Source organism: Dermacentor silvarum, chromosome 1 (assembly GCF_013339745.2).
Source record: "Dermacentor silvarum isolate Dsil-2018 chromosome 1, BIME_Dsil_1.4, whole genome shotgun sequence".
NCBI lineage: Eukaryota > Metazoa > Arthropoda > Arachnida > Ixodida > Ixodidae > Dermacentor > Dermacentor silvarum.
In genome coordinates, this window is record NC_051154.1 from 115,557,099 (window position 1) to 115,575,305 (window position 18,207).

Genomic DNA, 18,207 nt, shown 5'->3' on the forward strand with positions numbered 1-18,207 from the left:
AAATTAAAATCTTGAAACTGGTGTCATCCTGAGAATAAATTCCAAGTAGATCCGCCTTGCGAACTCCACGGCTACAATTGGCAAATAGCAATATGAGCCATCAGGTAATTAGTTAAAAAGTTAATTAGTGATATTTTGTTGATTACTGGATTATGCATTTCAATTTTTTGTGCAAGTAATGTCCGCCTCTTCAAGTAGACCAGCTCATTAACTAGAATTGGGTTATCTGCCACAGGCAACCTTAAATAAATTTTGAAAGTGTTCACTGAAACACCCTGTATGCATAAAGGAGGGGTGATTTGTTATGTGTCATTCGCAGTAGTACGCTTTTATCTGTGTTTAGTGTCATCTCCCCGCACCTGCACCATGCAATAATATTATTTATACTACAACATAAACTAGTTTATTTTTTTACAGCCGCCGCCGTGGCTCAGTCAGCTAAGGCGTTGCGCTGCTGAGCACGAGATCGCGGGATCGAATCCCGGCCGCAGCGGCCGCATTTCGATGGAGGCGAAATGCAAAAACGCCCGTGTGCTTGCGTCGTAGTGCACGTTAAAGAACCCCAGGTGGTCAAAATTAATCCGGAGCCCTCCACTCGTGCCTCATATTTGGAACTGGTTTTGGCACGTAAAACTCCAGAAAGACAGAAGAACAGAAGAAACAAAAATTTCTCAGGTCCCATATTTCTGGATTTAACTAAAGCCTTTGACACGCTCAATCACTCTATTCTATTCAGCAAGCTTGATTCTTATGGTATCACCAGTCCCGCCTTAAATTTGTTGAAGAGTTACCTGCTTAACCGACAATACGTGATCTCACGGGTAGCTCTTACTCAAACACTCAGATTATTAACCAATGTGTCCTTGAAGGCTCCATTCTTGGTCCCCTACACTTCATTTATATAAATTACCTCCATGACGTTTTAAGTTCTGGACATTGCGTGCTATATGCTGACAACGCTACGGTATCTTGTAGAGACAAAATGGTTCCTTTCCTAACATCAAAACTAAACTCTGTACTAAATGTTAATTGGTGCAAAAATAATTATCTAACTAGAAGTCCTTATAAAACTAAATTCATTATTTTCGGATCCTTTCAAAAGCTGATATTTACTCCGGTAGTTGTGGCGCAATGCCCTAATATTATATCTGCTTGTGATTCGGTTTCGTTTCTTGGAGTCCGTTTTGACGTAACTCTTAATTTTGGTTTGCATATGATCGACGTCAAGAAAAAAAACTGCGTTCAGTATTCGTGCATTAATTAAAGCTCGGCCATATTTTTTGACGAGCGCATGGCTAACTCTGTATTTTTCCTACATTCACAGTCATTTAAACTACGGTATAGCTACCTGGGGTAACACATACCATTCCTACATGTCATCGGCACAACACATCCAGGACCAGGCAATCTGTATCATCATCTTCAGCCGTCGCCTTTCTAATGCTCTTGCATTACTTTAGCAATACGACATTTTATCTCTTAGGAAGTTATTTCAGTTTCATTGTACCTACTTGCTTTTAAAATATTAAATCCTCAACTACCTTTCCAACTTAGTAACAACGACTTGTTAAAAACACTAACTGTAGGAGTTTCGCGGCGGAAGAAAGTTTATTATTACCCCGAGTTCGTACTAATTACGAAATAAAAACCTTGTCATTTACAGCCATCTCCTTCTGGAACTCTTTGCCACCCCACCTAAAGTTGTTGTCTAACATTTATACATTAAAAAGCTCTGAAATGTTTCCTTCTGTCATCTTAACCATTTTTATGATGCCAGCCCGCATTACCTTGTATTATGTGGATTTTTGCTTTATTTTATGTATTCATCCCTGTGTTTTTTCTAGCTAAGTTTTGTTGTATTTTGTTCTAGCCACTGTTTCATAATTGTTATGTTTGTTTTCTTGTCCCTTGACCATGTATTTTTAATCACTGTATTTTTCATCATGGGTGCCCCTACAGGCTTTGCACTATGGGACCCTAGCCTGTAAAATGATTTTAACATGACCTGTACCGTTACTCTAATGATAATAAATTCTAAAATACTAGGTGAAGATGCACAAATAGTGAAATTTAGTAATGTATGACGCCGAAAAGCAACGTAAAAAGAAAAATGAGAGTAAAAGCGCGCAGTTTTGTCATCTGGTCAGACCTGTTTTGTTACGTTGCTTTTTGGTGAGCCACTTTACCGAGTTTGACTGTTTGCGCATCGTCACCTGGTCCATCTCTCTCTTCCTCTCTCACACACACACACACACACACACACACACACACACACACACACACACACACACACACACACACACACACACACACACACACACACACACACACACACACACACACACACACACACACACACACACACACACACACACACACACACACACACACACACACACATATATATATATATATATATATATATTTGTGTGTGTGTGTGCATGCAATTTATTTGCAGATTAGTGTTGTTAATCTAAGTTCGTATTGGATAATATTGTCTTGCTTTTTCGCGCAGTCTCCAATTATTCTCGTAGATAATCTTTCACTGATCCTTCCTCCCTCTATGCTGTACACTTACAGGCAGAATTCTGCTGCCTTAAACTTCGGCATACGCATGGAGGCTGGTCCGTGGAAATTGGCATTCAGGTCAAGTGAACATGAAACGTAAAATGGAGTATTGTTTTTAAAGGAAGAAACCAAGAAACGAAACACATGGTATATATGACTACACAAGCGCTACTTGGCACCTAGCTCGATACTCTGGCAAAGTAGACTGAAAAAATCATAGACTGAAATGAACGTATAAACGGAAACATACTTTCGCACACAACGTACGTCGGATATATATAAATATAAATATATATATATATATATATATATATATATATATATTTAAATCAAACGCATGAACCAGGCTTGAAAGAAATCTTCTAAATTCTTCTAAACCTCTCAGTTTCTTTACTCTGTTGGCTTCCCACCTTCAGTTGCTTTACACGGTTTGTAACCTTAATTTATAACAAGTATGTGGGGGTCTTGCGAAACTTTTGGGCTGAATTCCGCGAAAGGTACACGAGAACCGCATTCATACCAATAGCAGAGGCTCGTGCGGAGTTACCTTGCTCGTAAGCATTATTCAGGCGAATATGACACCGAGTACGCATGCCATCTGTGCGCCTGGATGAAGAAGATAAACGACTGCAACCTCAAAAATGACAAGGAGCTCCACCCCTCTCGTCTTTCTTTTTTTTTTTTTTTGAGGAAGGCGTACATATAATTATCATCATTATTGAATGTGACGTAGTGTAGACATATTACTGCAGTATCTTTCCGTGAATTAGTGCCGGTGCTTGAGGGGAAAAATTTGCGAAAGCACAAGGACTGTGTTTTCTCATTACAGCACAACGCAACTGCTGCCAAAGCTGCTAAGACAACACATTTCTTAAAAAGAAATCCACTGCGCTGACCATCCGCCGCACGGATACATCTTGCTCCATTTGAGGGCCTCATGTTTCTAAATAGTTGATAAATTCGAAAATAGGAATTTCCAAAAGTATTGGGGCGGAGTTTCCGTAATCTGTAATACTTTAAAGACGTCATTGTATAAACCTATGGATAGTAATGAACATTATGTACGACGGCAGCTTTAAAAATAGTAGCGTAACAAAACTGATATAAATGACAAATAAACCGACAAATTAGATAAAATATTGCGACAGTGAAATTAAATGATCAATGGAATTGACAATTGCAATGACACCTATAAAAATACATTCCGAAGGAATATCTGGAACCGAGCGGTACCTCAGTAATTAGCCATTACAATTTTTCAGGTGTTACAAATTTACATGAATGCCTTGCTTTCCGCATGGAACTTCTCAGTGGCCATATCGAGAAAATAAAATAAAATGCTTTTATGTAATTAGTTCCCCGTTAAACCTAGCACATTTCAGCATCGCTGTACGATTGCCACTTCCTCTCTTGCATGGATGCATGCTCACCATCGCATCGATAGTGACCACGCTTTTGTGCTTCCATCCCTTATAAAATTTTTTACGTGCCTTTGATGACATGCAAGGGCTCTTTGGCATTAGTTATCAGACATTTTTGGAATCTTTGGTGCATTTTTTTTGAGTACGTAATGTGCAAATTTCTTTTGTGTTTCGAACGTGTTTGTAATTTGTAAACATAAGAAGTTCTATTTAGTTGGGTTGAATTTTTTTCTTATGCAGATTATACGTTTTGAAAGGGAATTTACCAAAATTCTGGAAATAAAATTGAAATAAAAGATCTGCAAGAAAGCACTTTGAAGCTAAGAAAGAAATTTTCGGAGACCTACCAGTACTAAGACACGATCGTCTGACCAACGAATCACAAATGCAGTACCTTAGCACAACAGGACGCAACACGTTAGTTGCGGGAGATTTTACCTTGTGAAAAGTAACATCCACTGTCTACGCAAATGTTTGCATCTTGCTCATTCACAAGAGGTAGGTGAATTTTCATACTGCACAACTAGAAACTACAATAATTACTACCACTTTACAGCAGAGAAACGTGCTGTCGGCGCTCGACGCTTCTTGATCACTGAACAGAGACCGTACGAAGAAGACACTACTTGAAACTACCTTGGATATAACTGAGCTCTATGATAATTTCTCTTCGTAGGAATTATTTATGCTTGAGCCCTAGTGCATCATTCACAAACTTAGCTGTTTTGCTAGGTCTAAGCTAAATTGCGACCGAAGATTTCACTGGTTAGATAACTGGCGGCCGGCGGAGGTTCAAGTTTGATCATTTGAACTCCGGAAGTCTTTTGATATTCATTTTGAGCACAAATCAAACAAACCGTAGCGTAAACATTGCCACAGCTGCTTTTATGGAGGGAAAATTTCTTGTATGCAGCGGCCGGAGGTCCAACGTCTGTTCTAACGGTTAAATCGTCGCTGTCACCAAACTAAAATAATTTAAAAGCCCATACATTAGTTGCCTATCGAAACCATGCCAGTTTAATAGCCATAGTTTTATTGCTATAGCAATTATATGGACACTCAAAAGCAGATTTCTGCCGTCGCCATCGCCGTCGCCGTGAGGTTCCGTATGACGTCATTTAGAGAAGAAATCGTCGCCGCGCGCCGAACGCTGTATGTGCGAGTGAAAGGGCGCGAGGGGCGCGTCTTTCACGGGGAGTGAACGCACGGCGGAGAACAAACGCGCGTTCTGCGCCGTGCTCGCTTAAGGGCTGCAGAAGTAGGCGTCTCTGTTCTCCTTTACAATCACCATGTATGTAGAGCAAACGCGCCTTCTTCCGACGCGCGAGAGGCCGTGGGGGAGGGGGAGGGAAGGGAGGCGACGTTTAGCTGCGGCACGCACTGCCTATTTATATCAGAGGCTCCGGCAACAGTCACCAACGCCGCACGCATTTTGAGCGAACGCGGGCAAAACGCCGATGGCGGCGACAACAGTTCTGCGTGTTGCCGATGCTGCTGCATGTCCAAGTTTATACAGCTGATAAAGCTAATGTCATTACTCCGTATAGCTCTCTACAAGTTTGCTATCGCAATTGATGCTTCGCCTTTCAGGTGAAACTGCGACAACTTTTTTACAAATAAACACAATTTAGTAAAGTCTATTTGCGCAACGACACTTCATGACAGTCGTAAGGCGCTGGAATAACATTCGTACAGTTTCGCCAAGCAAACCTTGTGTGTATTCTCAAGTGAATGCCTGTTGTGCAGCCAATGTTGCAACACTGATGTATTGGTTTCCGTATGAATTTCTAATTACTTATAAGAATAGAATTAGGAGCTCACCGGATATTCGAAAGCTATTAACATAAAGGATGTGTCAGCGTTTCCAACAATTTTCTTGAGGCAGCAGACCATACGAGGCTCTCCATATAATAAACCATGGTTTAAGCAACGAACCCACTATGGTGGCGTATACCATATAGTGGCTGTACGTGTGTACAAGAGAAGGAGACAGAGACCGGACGCACAGCCCGCTTTCATCAAGAGGCACGGTGACCAGTCCCAGCCAATTTGATTTTAATGCCATGACCCACCACCATATTGCAAGTGGCCTGTATTACTCCTAACTCACTCGTAATTCTGAGCAACTGAATCAATGAGCATGCCACACGGAACTGCTCCAAACAAGCTCTTCGTCATTATCACGGCAGCGTCTTTGGTGCCGGCAGACGATGGCACCAGCCTTGCAAGAGCACATTTCAAGCACTTCTAGGCGCACCAGTTCATATCGGAAACCGGCATTAGCGAAGTTGCAGTTGCGATCACAGCGTAGACTTAGTATTGAATGTGACGTGAACTCTGTCTCGAACGCCGTCGATTGCGAACTTGGCCCGCCAATGTCGCTTGGTCTGTACCACGTCGAATAATGTTTCCCGGCGCAGAATTGTGAGTGCACATTTCACAGAAACAGGCTGACATGAAATAAAGGCCCATGTGACATATTACCTATGCATTCCGAGCAAGTAGGGACGCATGCACTTTGCAAATGAAAGATGTCACATTTGTACTACTTGATAAGTACGCTGCGACAGAGTACCTCGATGCTCAAGTTTGAATGTGTACGAAATGCTTCCTTTCAAGCGATGATATACCGATTCGACAGTCAAGAACCCTTCATCAGCCTTGTGTTCAATTTCCGGTTAGCCACCGTGACACTTTTTTTTGCATCGAAACATACAACTGCCAAAACAAAACCGCCTTCCTTTTAAATTTTTCTTTGACGAAATTATACGACCAAGAAACCACAGACGGTATAGGCAAAACAAACACTATTGGAACAGGGATAAAGCTCTGATGTTTAGATAAAAGCGCAAAGAATATAAGAAAGGGCGGGGGTTTTGGCCAAAACCAGTTTTGATTATGTGGCACGCCGAAGTGGAGGGCTCCGGAATAATTTTGACCACCTGGGGTTATTTAACGTGTACTACAACGCAAGCACACGGCTACACTACAATGTGACCGCCGTGGCCGGGATTCGATGCCGTGATCTCGTGCTCCGCAGCGCGACGCCTTAGCTGACTGAGCCACTGCGGCGGGCGACTTGAAACATTGTCAAATTTCAATAAACAACAGAAAATGTCAGAACATTATGCACTGAAATGAGGTCCTATGTAGAAGTGACTACAGTATTCAACGTGCTGTTTTGTCACCATCTCTTAAATGGCATGAAAATTAGAATGTTTAACAAAATCACAGCTTTACGAGTGAAACGAGAGTACTATAACGCAGAGAGCATGGTCAACCGAAAGCTCCGCGATAGAATGCGATAGATAAACCAAGCTCCTAACCTTATGATAATATCAGATTGGTGGCACATGAGCATCGATTTCACATGTGCAATGAGCAAGAATATTGCCCCGAAATCAACACTGTGCCGGCAGTGGCACTTAAGCTCGGGCTATGCCTTAGACCCGGTACACCAAGGTTGGAAACGAGAAAAATGAACCCCTTATATATACTGTTTAAGTTTTAACGCGACAGCGTTATTGGACCCCGCGTCGCAGAAAATGCGGCGTCGGCGTCGGCGTGGGCCCGAGCTCACCGGCGTCGTTGGCGGAAATAACCATCCCGAACCACATCATCCCGAACCATCCCGACCGGGCAGCCCCTTCGCGTGGCGCAGCGCGTTAGTAAACAAAACTGAATTTCTCAAAGTAAAATCCGTCAGAAAAATCGTAAAGTATGACTTAACCACAACCTACAGATGTGATAGCGTCAGATTGTAATTTGAATATACGAGAAAAAAGCCTGATAAGAGGCCAGGGATCTTTGAATGCTATCGCGTTCCACTGTTAAAGGCGAAGCTTAAGAGTCCTCCAATTTTTCCTGATTATTTGAAAACTACATGATAAATATTCGGTGTTTTGAATAATAACGCATCGATTCCAGCACCAAATCCAATAGAAGTATATTCGACTCGTTATTCAAAATTTTCGAACGTTCAGACACCCCTAAAGTGTTGTACTGAAAATACGAGTGGAAAATCTGGCACTGTAGTGTCTGCACGTGCCACCGTGAGTATGGCTGTTCATCCAGTGTGGGAATGGCCAACAATGCAATGATTTGCCTAAAATTCGTCCCCGCCGCTTCGAATGACCTTGTGTATTCCTAGATCAACCTCCTTCAAGCTAATTGTTCAATACGAATTCACATTATGGCAATAATTAATTTCATTTGCCCTCTAACATCGTAACTCGATTTCTCTTTAGGACAACACGGCCAAAAATGATTCCTCAGGATATCTTAAAAAGTTCTAATGCATACGAGTGCTACTCAACATGATCCAAATTTAGCAATATGCGAAACTTTTGCAATTTACTGCTCTACTAGAACTTACGCAATGAAATAAATTAATCCCAAACACCAAACACTTAATGCTATGAGGCTAGCAGGCAACATGCCTTAACCTCAAATAACAACAAAATAAGCTGCAATGTGAAAACAACGACTGAAGTGCTAGACGTGCCTTTTATGTGAAAAAAATAGCTCAAATCACTCAGGATATAAATATTTTAAAGGAGTATGCTACTACCATTACCACATGGTGCGCCTTGAGCACGCGGTTCGAAGTTTTTGTGATAACGCAAGCATGCATTGGCGTGTGCGACAAATCTGTGAACTGGACAAAGTCGCAACGAAAAAAAAAAAGCCATCTCCATAACTTTTACCTGAAAAGAGTTTCTGGTCTCCGGCTGTCCAAACCGCTCGGCCAGCGCCCGAACAAAGGCATCGGCTCCCAAACGGGTTTATACAACTACTTTTGCGCTTGATGTTGTAATGTACATGCTACAAATACGTCGATTTTAGAACAATTTCGCTTCGAGGCGCACTGTTAAAACGAGCTGAAAGCGGAATTTCTGAACTTTGTAAAACTCCCGAAACATTCCAATCAACAGCGTAAATTCTTCGCGGGTCGTTTTTCTCTAAGCAAAGATAACTCTGTTTGAAAATTTTCCAGGGACTTTTATTATTTATACTTCTCAGGTAATTTAGAACAGGATTTCGATCGAAAACAAATCTCGATACCGCTCATGTGTTATGTGCAGCTCGGCGCCTAGAATCTATTTCCTAGCGTTATTTGAGGTTCACTGCCTGTGTGGTAGTTATTTGCGAAGAAAGACGCTCTTTCCTATAAGCTGTGCTTGGAAAGATGCAGTGTTGCCAGGTTTCGTTATGTATAGCCAAATTGGGCTACAGGAAAAAAAAAATTTGGCGTCGACTAGGACGACTTGGCTATGTAGCTATATTTGGGCCACTGAAAACCTGCGACTTAGCTTTGTTTGGGCTGTAAGTGGCGCCCTCATCCACGCTCCAGATGTGGCTCTGATCGGGTAGAAGCAAATCTCGAAGGCTATGTTTCAGCTGGCTGAGCCGGCCGCGTGGTTTTGCGCGTGTGCGTGCGCGAAATGGACCCCCCTTACCTTCCTTTCCTTCTCTGCGCCGTTGTCTGAGCCGGTGGCTTTGATCTTTGATGCACTTAAACTTACACCCCGCTTGACCGTTATGCACCCGATCCCCGGGCATTGGGATGAACCTTGGGGTAATGGGTTTTTCACCGTACATTTTACTAACATAGCTATGCTCAGGAAGGGAGAGCAATACCATAGGGTCGGGGCATTCGGGCGATCGTGGCGCCGACATGTAAGAAGGGAAGCACGGCTGGATGACACGCTCCAGTGTGTTCACGCCCATGTCTTCTGGGTGAAGTATCGCGCCGGGCACAGCTTTCGACCTACTCCACGTTTCTCGCGCGAAGCATTACGGCCATTTTCCTTCTCCTGCTAGATGAATTTTTTGTTCGTGCTTACATTCGAGATTCATTCCGATTGGTTGTACATAAGATCGGATCCTCCTCAGAGAGGAGAATCCAAACATGGGGAAGTGGGCCAAGTATGCGAGAACGTATAAAAAAGAATGGGAGCAAGACCCCGAGCCAAAGGTGGGTTCTGGTGCTTTTACTTCTAGATGGTTTGCCCGTAACGTCACGGATGCTGATACTCATTCTGCTAATATCGAAACATGTTTACCACGATGACATCAGTGCACCAGGTCACATGAACTTCACTCACCATGTTAACTTAGCTTGTGAGGGGTCGCGCTGCTGGCTCGAGGACGCGGGTTTGATTCCCGGCCACGGCAGCTGCATTCCGATCAAGGCGAAATGCAGGAACACCCGCGTACTTAGATTTAGGTGTACGTTAAAGAACCCGAGGTGGCCAAAATTAATCCCGAGTCCCCCACTGCTTCATGCCTCGCAATCATATCGTGGTTTTGGCACGTAAAACCCCAGCAATTAGAGAGTTTTAGAATAAAGGCCCAAACGTTTTGAGGCCCCAAAGAAATAGCGTCGAAACCACTGCGCATGCGCGAGACGCAAATGCCTTTAGGTATTGCGTCGGGCACGCTATTTCACCGATTTAGTGGGAGCCCCGGAAAGCTTTGCGTCAACAAACATGGCGGCACCCACCGAAGCGACGGCTCTAACCGAGCACCAAACTAGGCTCGATTAGGGGTAACGCGTGAAGTTCGTAGGCTAGGAGAAGTCACTGCGGTTATCGCTTTCTCTCCACTAACGTGTCTAAGGAAGATTGATTCATTAGACGCCACTGATTCTGGATTCAATTGTCGATTTCATGGCCCGTAGGCATAACACGGATTGACTTGGCTGGGTGAAGGTACGTAAAGTTGGTTACTCAAAAGTAAGCGCAACAAGTTGCTTGCTGCTAATAGAATAAGTTCTAAATTGTAATTAAACGCGAAAACACAATAAGCTAAATGACTCTTATCATAAAATGGTATACTTTAATTTATTATTTATAAAACTTTTTTCTTTGACGCCGTAGTGACGCTGCAAGCGCAACACGCCATCCGCAAAGACAAAACGCCTATTCTAAAACTCTTCGCTCCTGCGTGTCCCAACGCTAACAACCGCAAAGCTCTTTGGGGCCACAAACTTTCGGGGCCCCTATTCTAAAACTTTATTAGCACATCAACATCTGGTTTGCTTTTCGACAGTGACCGGTTTTCACAGCATAACCACTGTTATCAATTTGTTGTTTACCTTTGCACTTTGTTTTAGCTCATAAAAAAAGAAGCCGTGTGTACGTCGCAGATCGCTGGACAGCTGAACTTCTACGCCGTAGGCAGATATGACGTGAGAGATCGATGATGCTAAACATTATGTTGCGTTGATGACAGCTAAAAAGCAGAGTTCGTAGGTAATATTACTGTAAATAACTAAAAATAATAACTTAGTACTATCAGTCATAAAATAAAAGCACTGATTTCGCCCTCTGCAGCGATTCGCTGGAACTTAAGAGCTTCGGGGTCCAACCAAAATGTGTTCTGTGCAAGCATGATGTCGCTGTTGTTGACGTTAAGGGCCGACCGCCATGGCGGCACGGTCATTTTGTTACGACGGGTTGTGCAAAAAAAGGATTGCTGTAGTCGAATGTGAAAATGTATACACAAATAAAACTTGAAAATAATGGCTATATTTGGCAACGAAATTTTTAGCACTTTTTTGTGTTTGGCTACATTTGGGCTACAACTTCTCTAGCTTTTGGCTACGTCGCCTCATCGGACCTGGCAACACTGAAAGAGGTACGACCGCTAGGGGCACTGCTTGTCAATTTCCCTAATTTCTTGTCTTAGCCTAGGTTCAACTCCTATACGACCTTCGGTTAGACTACTACTTGATTGATCGGTCTGCAGTGCTTCTTTCACTTTTTTTTACGTGAACGTCACTCGAGCGATGAAATTGGTTGTGCATCCTTATATGTATAGCTTAAGTTTACGGGATTTCGGAAATATGCAGTGCCGTTTATTACAATGCTATTATACTACCGGCTGTTATAGCAAGTATTCTAAGTATTCTTGCTATAGAACGTTGTTTTCATAACAGTCGGCGGGTGGAAATCATTTAACTTTTGCTCAGCGTAGTCTACTGACTATATATAAATGATCTATAGTGACGAAACACTGAAAAGGAAAGCTGTATCCAAAGTTTATTCCTGGTGCTTATTAGACATATCGAGGACCGCTAGAATATTGCACCAAAATTAACTTGTAAATAAATGCCGAATGCTTGCCCCCAGCAGATTCTGTCGACATTATTGAAACCGGCAACTGGATTTCCCGAACGACCAGGACGAGACGTTTGACGACATGTAACTTTCTGTTGAAACCGGCAACTGGATTTCCCGAGCGACCAAGACGAGACGTTTGACGACGTGTAACTTTATGTCGCGTGGTAGATAACCCAGACGATCAGCAGCCAAAACGACCTCTGTGCAATGCACATGCGATCCGTGGCGATAAGAAGCTATCTGTAACGCCTAAAAAATGAGGGGGGGAATAGTAACGGAAACAACACTTTGGACGAGAACCAAGATGCACTTTTGAGCCGCTAAGGTTTTTTCTGCAGAAACAATGGTATTCGTTTCAAAACGACGTAAAAAAACAGTACAAGGTAGCGCCGAGTCACAGTTGAGCGGTCTCAACTTCATGTTTTTTTTTTATTATAAATGAGCAATAAATTAATTGGCACAAGTAAAAACTTGATGAGAAAAAGCGTTAAATATATCCCCCATAAGTATCAAGTCGCAGCTATATAGCCACTGTTACATACGACATGCACACGCACTGGGTGCGTGGATAAGCGAAGATTACAATTCAGAAGGTGAAAACGCATCGATATCTCATACCAAAAAAGAAATGTCACACCAAGAAGCTAAAGCAACTCACAGAACCTACTCGCGGTTATTTTATTACCTTTTATTGAAATTATGTTAGGTTGTGTTCTGTTAAAATTCATGCATAGCGGGCGCATGAGATAAGATTAAATGCATATTAAGGCTACAGTGAGATTTTCGTGATATCAACATAATTTTTACTTATATCGCATAATAGCATATAATACACCTGAATAATAGCCAAAATGCACCTTCACGTATTTGATGTATCGTTTCACAAATGTTATGAATGTCCTTGGCCCCATAGTATAGTCAGCCAGTCAAAGTTAACATATGTCGAGAAATTTGTACACGGTTATTGCGAAAATTATTAACTTCGCCTACTTTCGACAGTGTCTGCAGCTGTATACGATGTAGCAAAGCTATAATAGGATAGAGTAAAGTAACTTTATAGTGTTCATAGATCAAGTTTCGAAGTGGTATACAGGAAACCGTGTGCTGGAAATAATATATTTTCACTACACGCCCTCATGAGCGCACCCGCAATGTTTGGAAAGCATTGATACGAATAACAAAATCTTGTTCGCACAGATAGTTTAGTAAACTACAATATCCACGTCGAAATAGCGCAAATATTTTTATGAAAATAGGAAATTATCACAGGAATGTCTGGGTTATTTCGCATGTAATGACTGAACTGGGTTAGATGGCTCGTACTTTCTTTAATGTAGAAATAATCCGGCAATGTGCAGTTACTTTCTTGATATTTAAATTTTTACAAATAACACGATAAGATGTAAATAAAAGGCAAACGTATGACAATTTATTTTGCCAGCATAAGAGGATGGTTGGTAAGTTTCTCGCATTCCTTAGCGCATCGTTCATGTGCCCTCATTAATTTTCTCACCGCTAACACAGTAGATTTATGACGAAAATGATGATACGCTTATGAAAGAACAGGATGCAGAAACGAGCAAGCGGGCTGGCCTCTTATAATCGTTTTGTATGTTTGGTCGGTCATCCAGAGCGATATGCGCCAATAATCTCGAGGACATCATCAACAAAAAGAAAACGGACGGTTGCAAGGGCTACGATGGAAGTAGCTCTGTATGAAAAAAAATATTAGAACTTCTTCTTCGCAGACTTGGTCTCGATTTACTGCTCTTCTATGTTCTTCTATCCTTAGTAGTTTCTATTTGGCTTTATCGCAGGAATGTTTTCCTCATTATTTTCCGCAGAAATGTTTCCCGGGATATGTCTTTTATCGGTGGTCCAAGCTTTGTAAAATAGTTTTTTTTTAAATTTCACAGTTCTCTATTTAATTCTGACGCCTATGTCATGTAGCCTAAGATAATGTTCAACATCTCGCTTCCCTTTAAATTTTTTTTAAAACCACGAAGTTTGGGCCAGTCTTGCTGCAGGTTTTATGAAAACAGCAATGGGAGAATATCAACGTATACTTGAATACGAATCGAGTACGATTAGTAAGTGTCGAATATAGAATTGAATATCAATATTCATAGGCTAAGGCATATATTTAAAGCAGGGGCATCTATTTCCGTAAAATTAGATACAACGCTTGTATACTGACTAGCGTAATAAAGACAGGTATCAGAAACAAAGAATACGTTTTGAACGCAAGTTCATTAATTGTCATTACCAAAAAGAGCCTGAACGGCGTCTCTATGTCTCTGTAGAACTTGATTATATAGCTTAACGCTTGCACTGTTGTCTGCGTTTTCACTTTGTTTTGTTGCAATCTCTGGGAGCTGCCGCTCCCTCGTTGCGGCAATGGACGAAGATACTTCCGAGGACCTTCCTGGCGCGCAGCCGTCAGGCCGGCTTACGTCCAGGAAACGCGGGGAGCCACTCAAGTGACAAAGACAGCGAGGCCACCGAGTTGTACTCGGACAGCTACGATTCCTCGGACGGCGACTTCAAGGTTGTCATGAGCCGAAAGGCAAAAAGAAGACTGCTGCGAGCGTCATCTCCGGCAAGTGTCTCCACCGTGAAGGATACACCACCGCACTGGCCGCACACTGCGTGCTCTTCTTGCCCGTGCACACCACGACCAATCTGGGGCTCCTGAACAAGCAGGTTCTTTCAACGTTACTCGAGGGTATTGCACCGAATGAGATTAAGGATGTGAGAATCAACTCACGGAAGAATGTCATGGCTGTAGACGTTTTCCATCGTAGCGCACTCATTCCACACACCGCGAGGCTGCCGCTACACTTAGACGGCAACGGCATCGCCACCGAAAAGCGCAACGTAAAACCGCACAAAGCAACACGTCTTCCGCAACAACGGCTGCTCTATCAACGCGGAGCGCCAGCATGAAAGATGCCGCGCAAGCGAAGAAAATGTCAAGTGTCGATCATCCCGAAGAGTGGCCCGCACTTCCAAGTGCACAACCTGCCACGGAGACACCTCGAATGCCACCTCCATCGACACCCTCACCAACCACTGCTCCAACGAAGACTGATGATCGCCAAGTTATAATAATGTTGTGGTCACTGATGGATGCTATGCGAGTTCTACTCAGCAACGTGAAAACCCCGTCGGCGCAGAGCGCGCTGCAGGTGCTGGACGCCCTGGGTCCAGTGCTTGCGGCCCTAGGGTAAAGCAATGGCCCGCCAGAAGTCATCATTCAGAGAGGATGTCCAGAATGCCGCTGTCTTTGAATGGAACGCCGGAGGACTTAAGTCGCCTATGTCCGACTTTCGATAGTTTGTATTCGTAAATCAGTTTCCCATTATTGACATTTGTGAGCCAAACCTGTCATATCCCATCACACTGTCCGGGTATGAGTGCATTACGTCTTCCACCCAGGGGCAATGCAGCAAGGTTATTGTTTTCATACGCTGTGACTTGACATATGTTCATCATCCAGTGCCACCTGACAATGAAAACCAGTGCGTGTGTTTGACTGTGAAGAAGAGCAAGGTCACCTTCACAATTCTGGGAGCCTACCTATCACCATAAAGTCGTCTAAACTGCGAGCTCTTACGGGAAATTTTGACGACTCCACAGCCATGGGTTATCACTGGGGATTTCAATGCCCACCATTACCTCTGGGGGAGCTCCAAGATTAACTCCAAGGGCAGAAGATTGGTGTCGATTGCTTCTGAACGAGAAATTTGCTTGTTAAATGACGGAAGCCCCACCTATCTGCGAGGAACGGTGTATAGTAGCTGTCTTGACCTCAGCTTTGTTTCGCGCTCCTTTAACAGAAGAGCTAAATGGTTCTCGGACTTGGAAACGCGGGGAAGTGACCACATCCCAACGTATCTCACGATTGAGGGGCTGACTAGCTTCAAGTGCTCCGGTGCCGTCCAATCCATCGACTGGCCGAAATTTAAATCAATCCTGGAAGACCGCTGTCAAGACGAGATGCCATCCAGCCTAGGGAACGCAATAAAAGGTGCCTTACAGGTTGCCACACATTCGACTTTGAAAAGCTCCAAAAGCACCGAATTCGACATACAGCTAGAGAAACTTCGCGCACTTCGACGCCGTGCGGAACGAAGATATGGGCGCACAAAGTTCATTCATGATTTGAGATTGGCCAGACGCACACAAGGAGAAAATACAGCGTCGAATGAATAAGCTGGCTTCACAACGATGGGCGTCTTTCTGCGAGTCTCTGGATCCCCGAAAGCCTTTGTCTCTTGTATGGAGAACTGTTCGGGGCCTCCGTGCAACCCCTGGACAGCACCACCCATTTAATTCCCTCACCCTTTACCTACAATGCAGCGAGATTGAAGTCGCACAATCCTTCTGTAGGAGGATCGTCGGCGTAGCAAGTTCGACTGGAACGCAGACTCCTGACCACTCACCATCCTCACGTGATCCCCGTATGGAGTGCCCTTTTTCTCTGGACGAACTTGAAGCTGCGCTCGCTTTATGCAGGCGTTCCTCAGCCCCAGGACCAGATGGCATTACATACCGCGCTTTGAGTAACCTTGGTGAACGAGCTCGAATGGCGCTCTTGCTCCAGTACAACGACTCGTGACAGACAGGCACCGTTCCCCAGGAATGGAAATCAAGTCGCCTGATTCCGCTCCTCAAAGCTGGCAAGTCGCCTTTGGACATTTCGTCATACCGTCCGATCGCGCTTGCAAGTTGTGTAAGAAAAGTAATGGAACGGATGGTTCTAACGCGACTGGAGGGGTACCTAGAGCACTATGAAATTTACCCAGACACGTTAACAGGATTCAGGCGCGGCCGTTCGTCTATAGACAACGTTGTCGATTTGGTAACGTATGTCGAATTCCAGAAGGCCTGTAAACGCTTGTCTGCTGCCTTGTTTCTAGACGTTAAATGAGCTTACGACAACGTCACCCATGAAGCCATCCTTAAAGCGCTAGAAGTAATACTACTTGGTGGCAAGACATACCTCTGGGTTCGCAGCTACCTACAGATGCCATCATTCTACGTGCTCACCGGGGATGGCCCGACACCCCAGTATTACAGTAGCCGCGGAGTCCCTCAAGGCGGAGTACTAAGCCCGATGCTCTTTAATCTGACCCTTATTGGACTAATCGAGAACATGCCAAGCACGGTTCGACTCTCTATCTACGCCGACGACATCTGGACGTCGGGGGTGACACGGCTTCAGCTTCGCGCTCGGCTTCAGAAGGCGGTCTCACCGACATCATGCTACCTTCGTAAACAAGGACTGGAGGTGACGTGGGAAAAGTGCGCAGTGGTGGCATTTACGCAGAAGCCAATGTCTGCATACGGCATATCAATCAACCGACAAGAGTTATCATTCAGAAAGAGTGACAGGTTCTTGGGAGTTGTGATTGACAGAGATCTTTTCTGGACTCCTCACGTCAACTACGTGAAAAAGCGCCTGATGGCTATTTGTCATCTGTTCAAGTTTCTTGCATGAGAACTGGGGGGTATCCACACAATCCATGTTACGGCTATACAGGGTGTTGTTTGTTGGGTTCCTCCGGTACAGCCTACCTGTTATATCCAACACCTGCAAAACTAATTTGCGTACAATTAAGAGCATTCAGGCGCAAGCTCTTAGGATATGCCTTGGAGAACCACGCAGTGCGTCAACGGCTGAAACTATTGCCATTGCTCAAGATTATTCAATCACAACGCACATCGCCATCGAGGCAATGCGTGCACATGTCAGAAACATTGCCCGGACTCCTTGCCACCAGCCTCGCCGCACTCACCGTGGAAAGACCCCGCACGTCATATAGCACAACTGTCAGTGCATATTGTGCCTCGATTACAGCGGGGTACGCACCTCCGGCCAGGCTGGTGTCTCCTCCATGGTGTTTGTGCCGTCCTGAAGTCCAACTTAGAATTCCAGGACTTCAGAAAAAGTCAGATTTATCCCCGTCTGCACTAAAACAATTGAGCTTACTCCTGTTGTACGAGAGATACAGCAGTCACGTGCACGTCTATACGGACGGATCGATTACATCGACCAGTTCTGGCGGTACTGTATTTATACCGACGAG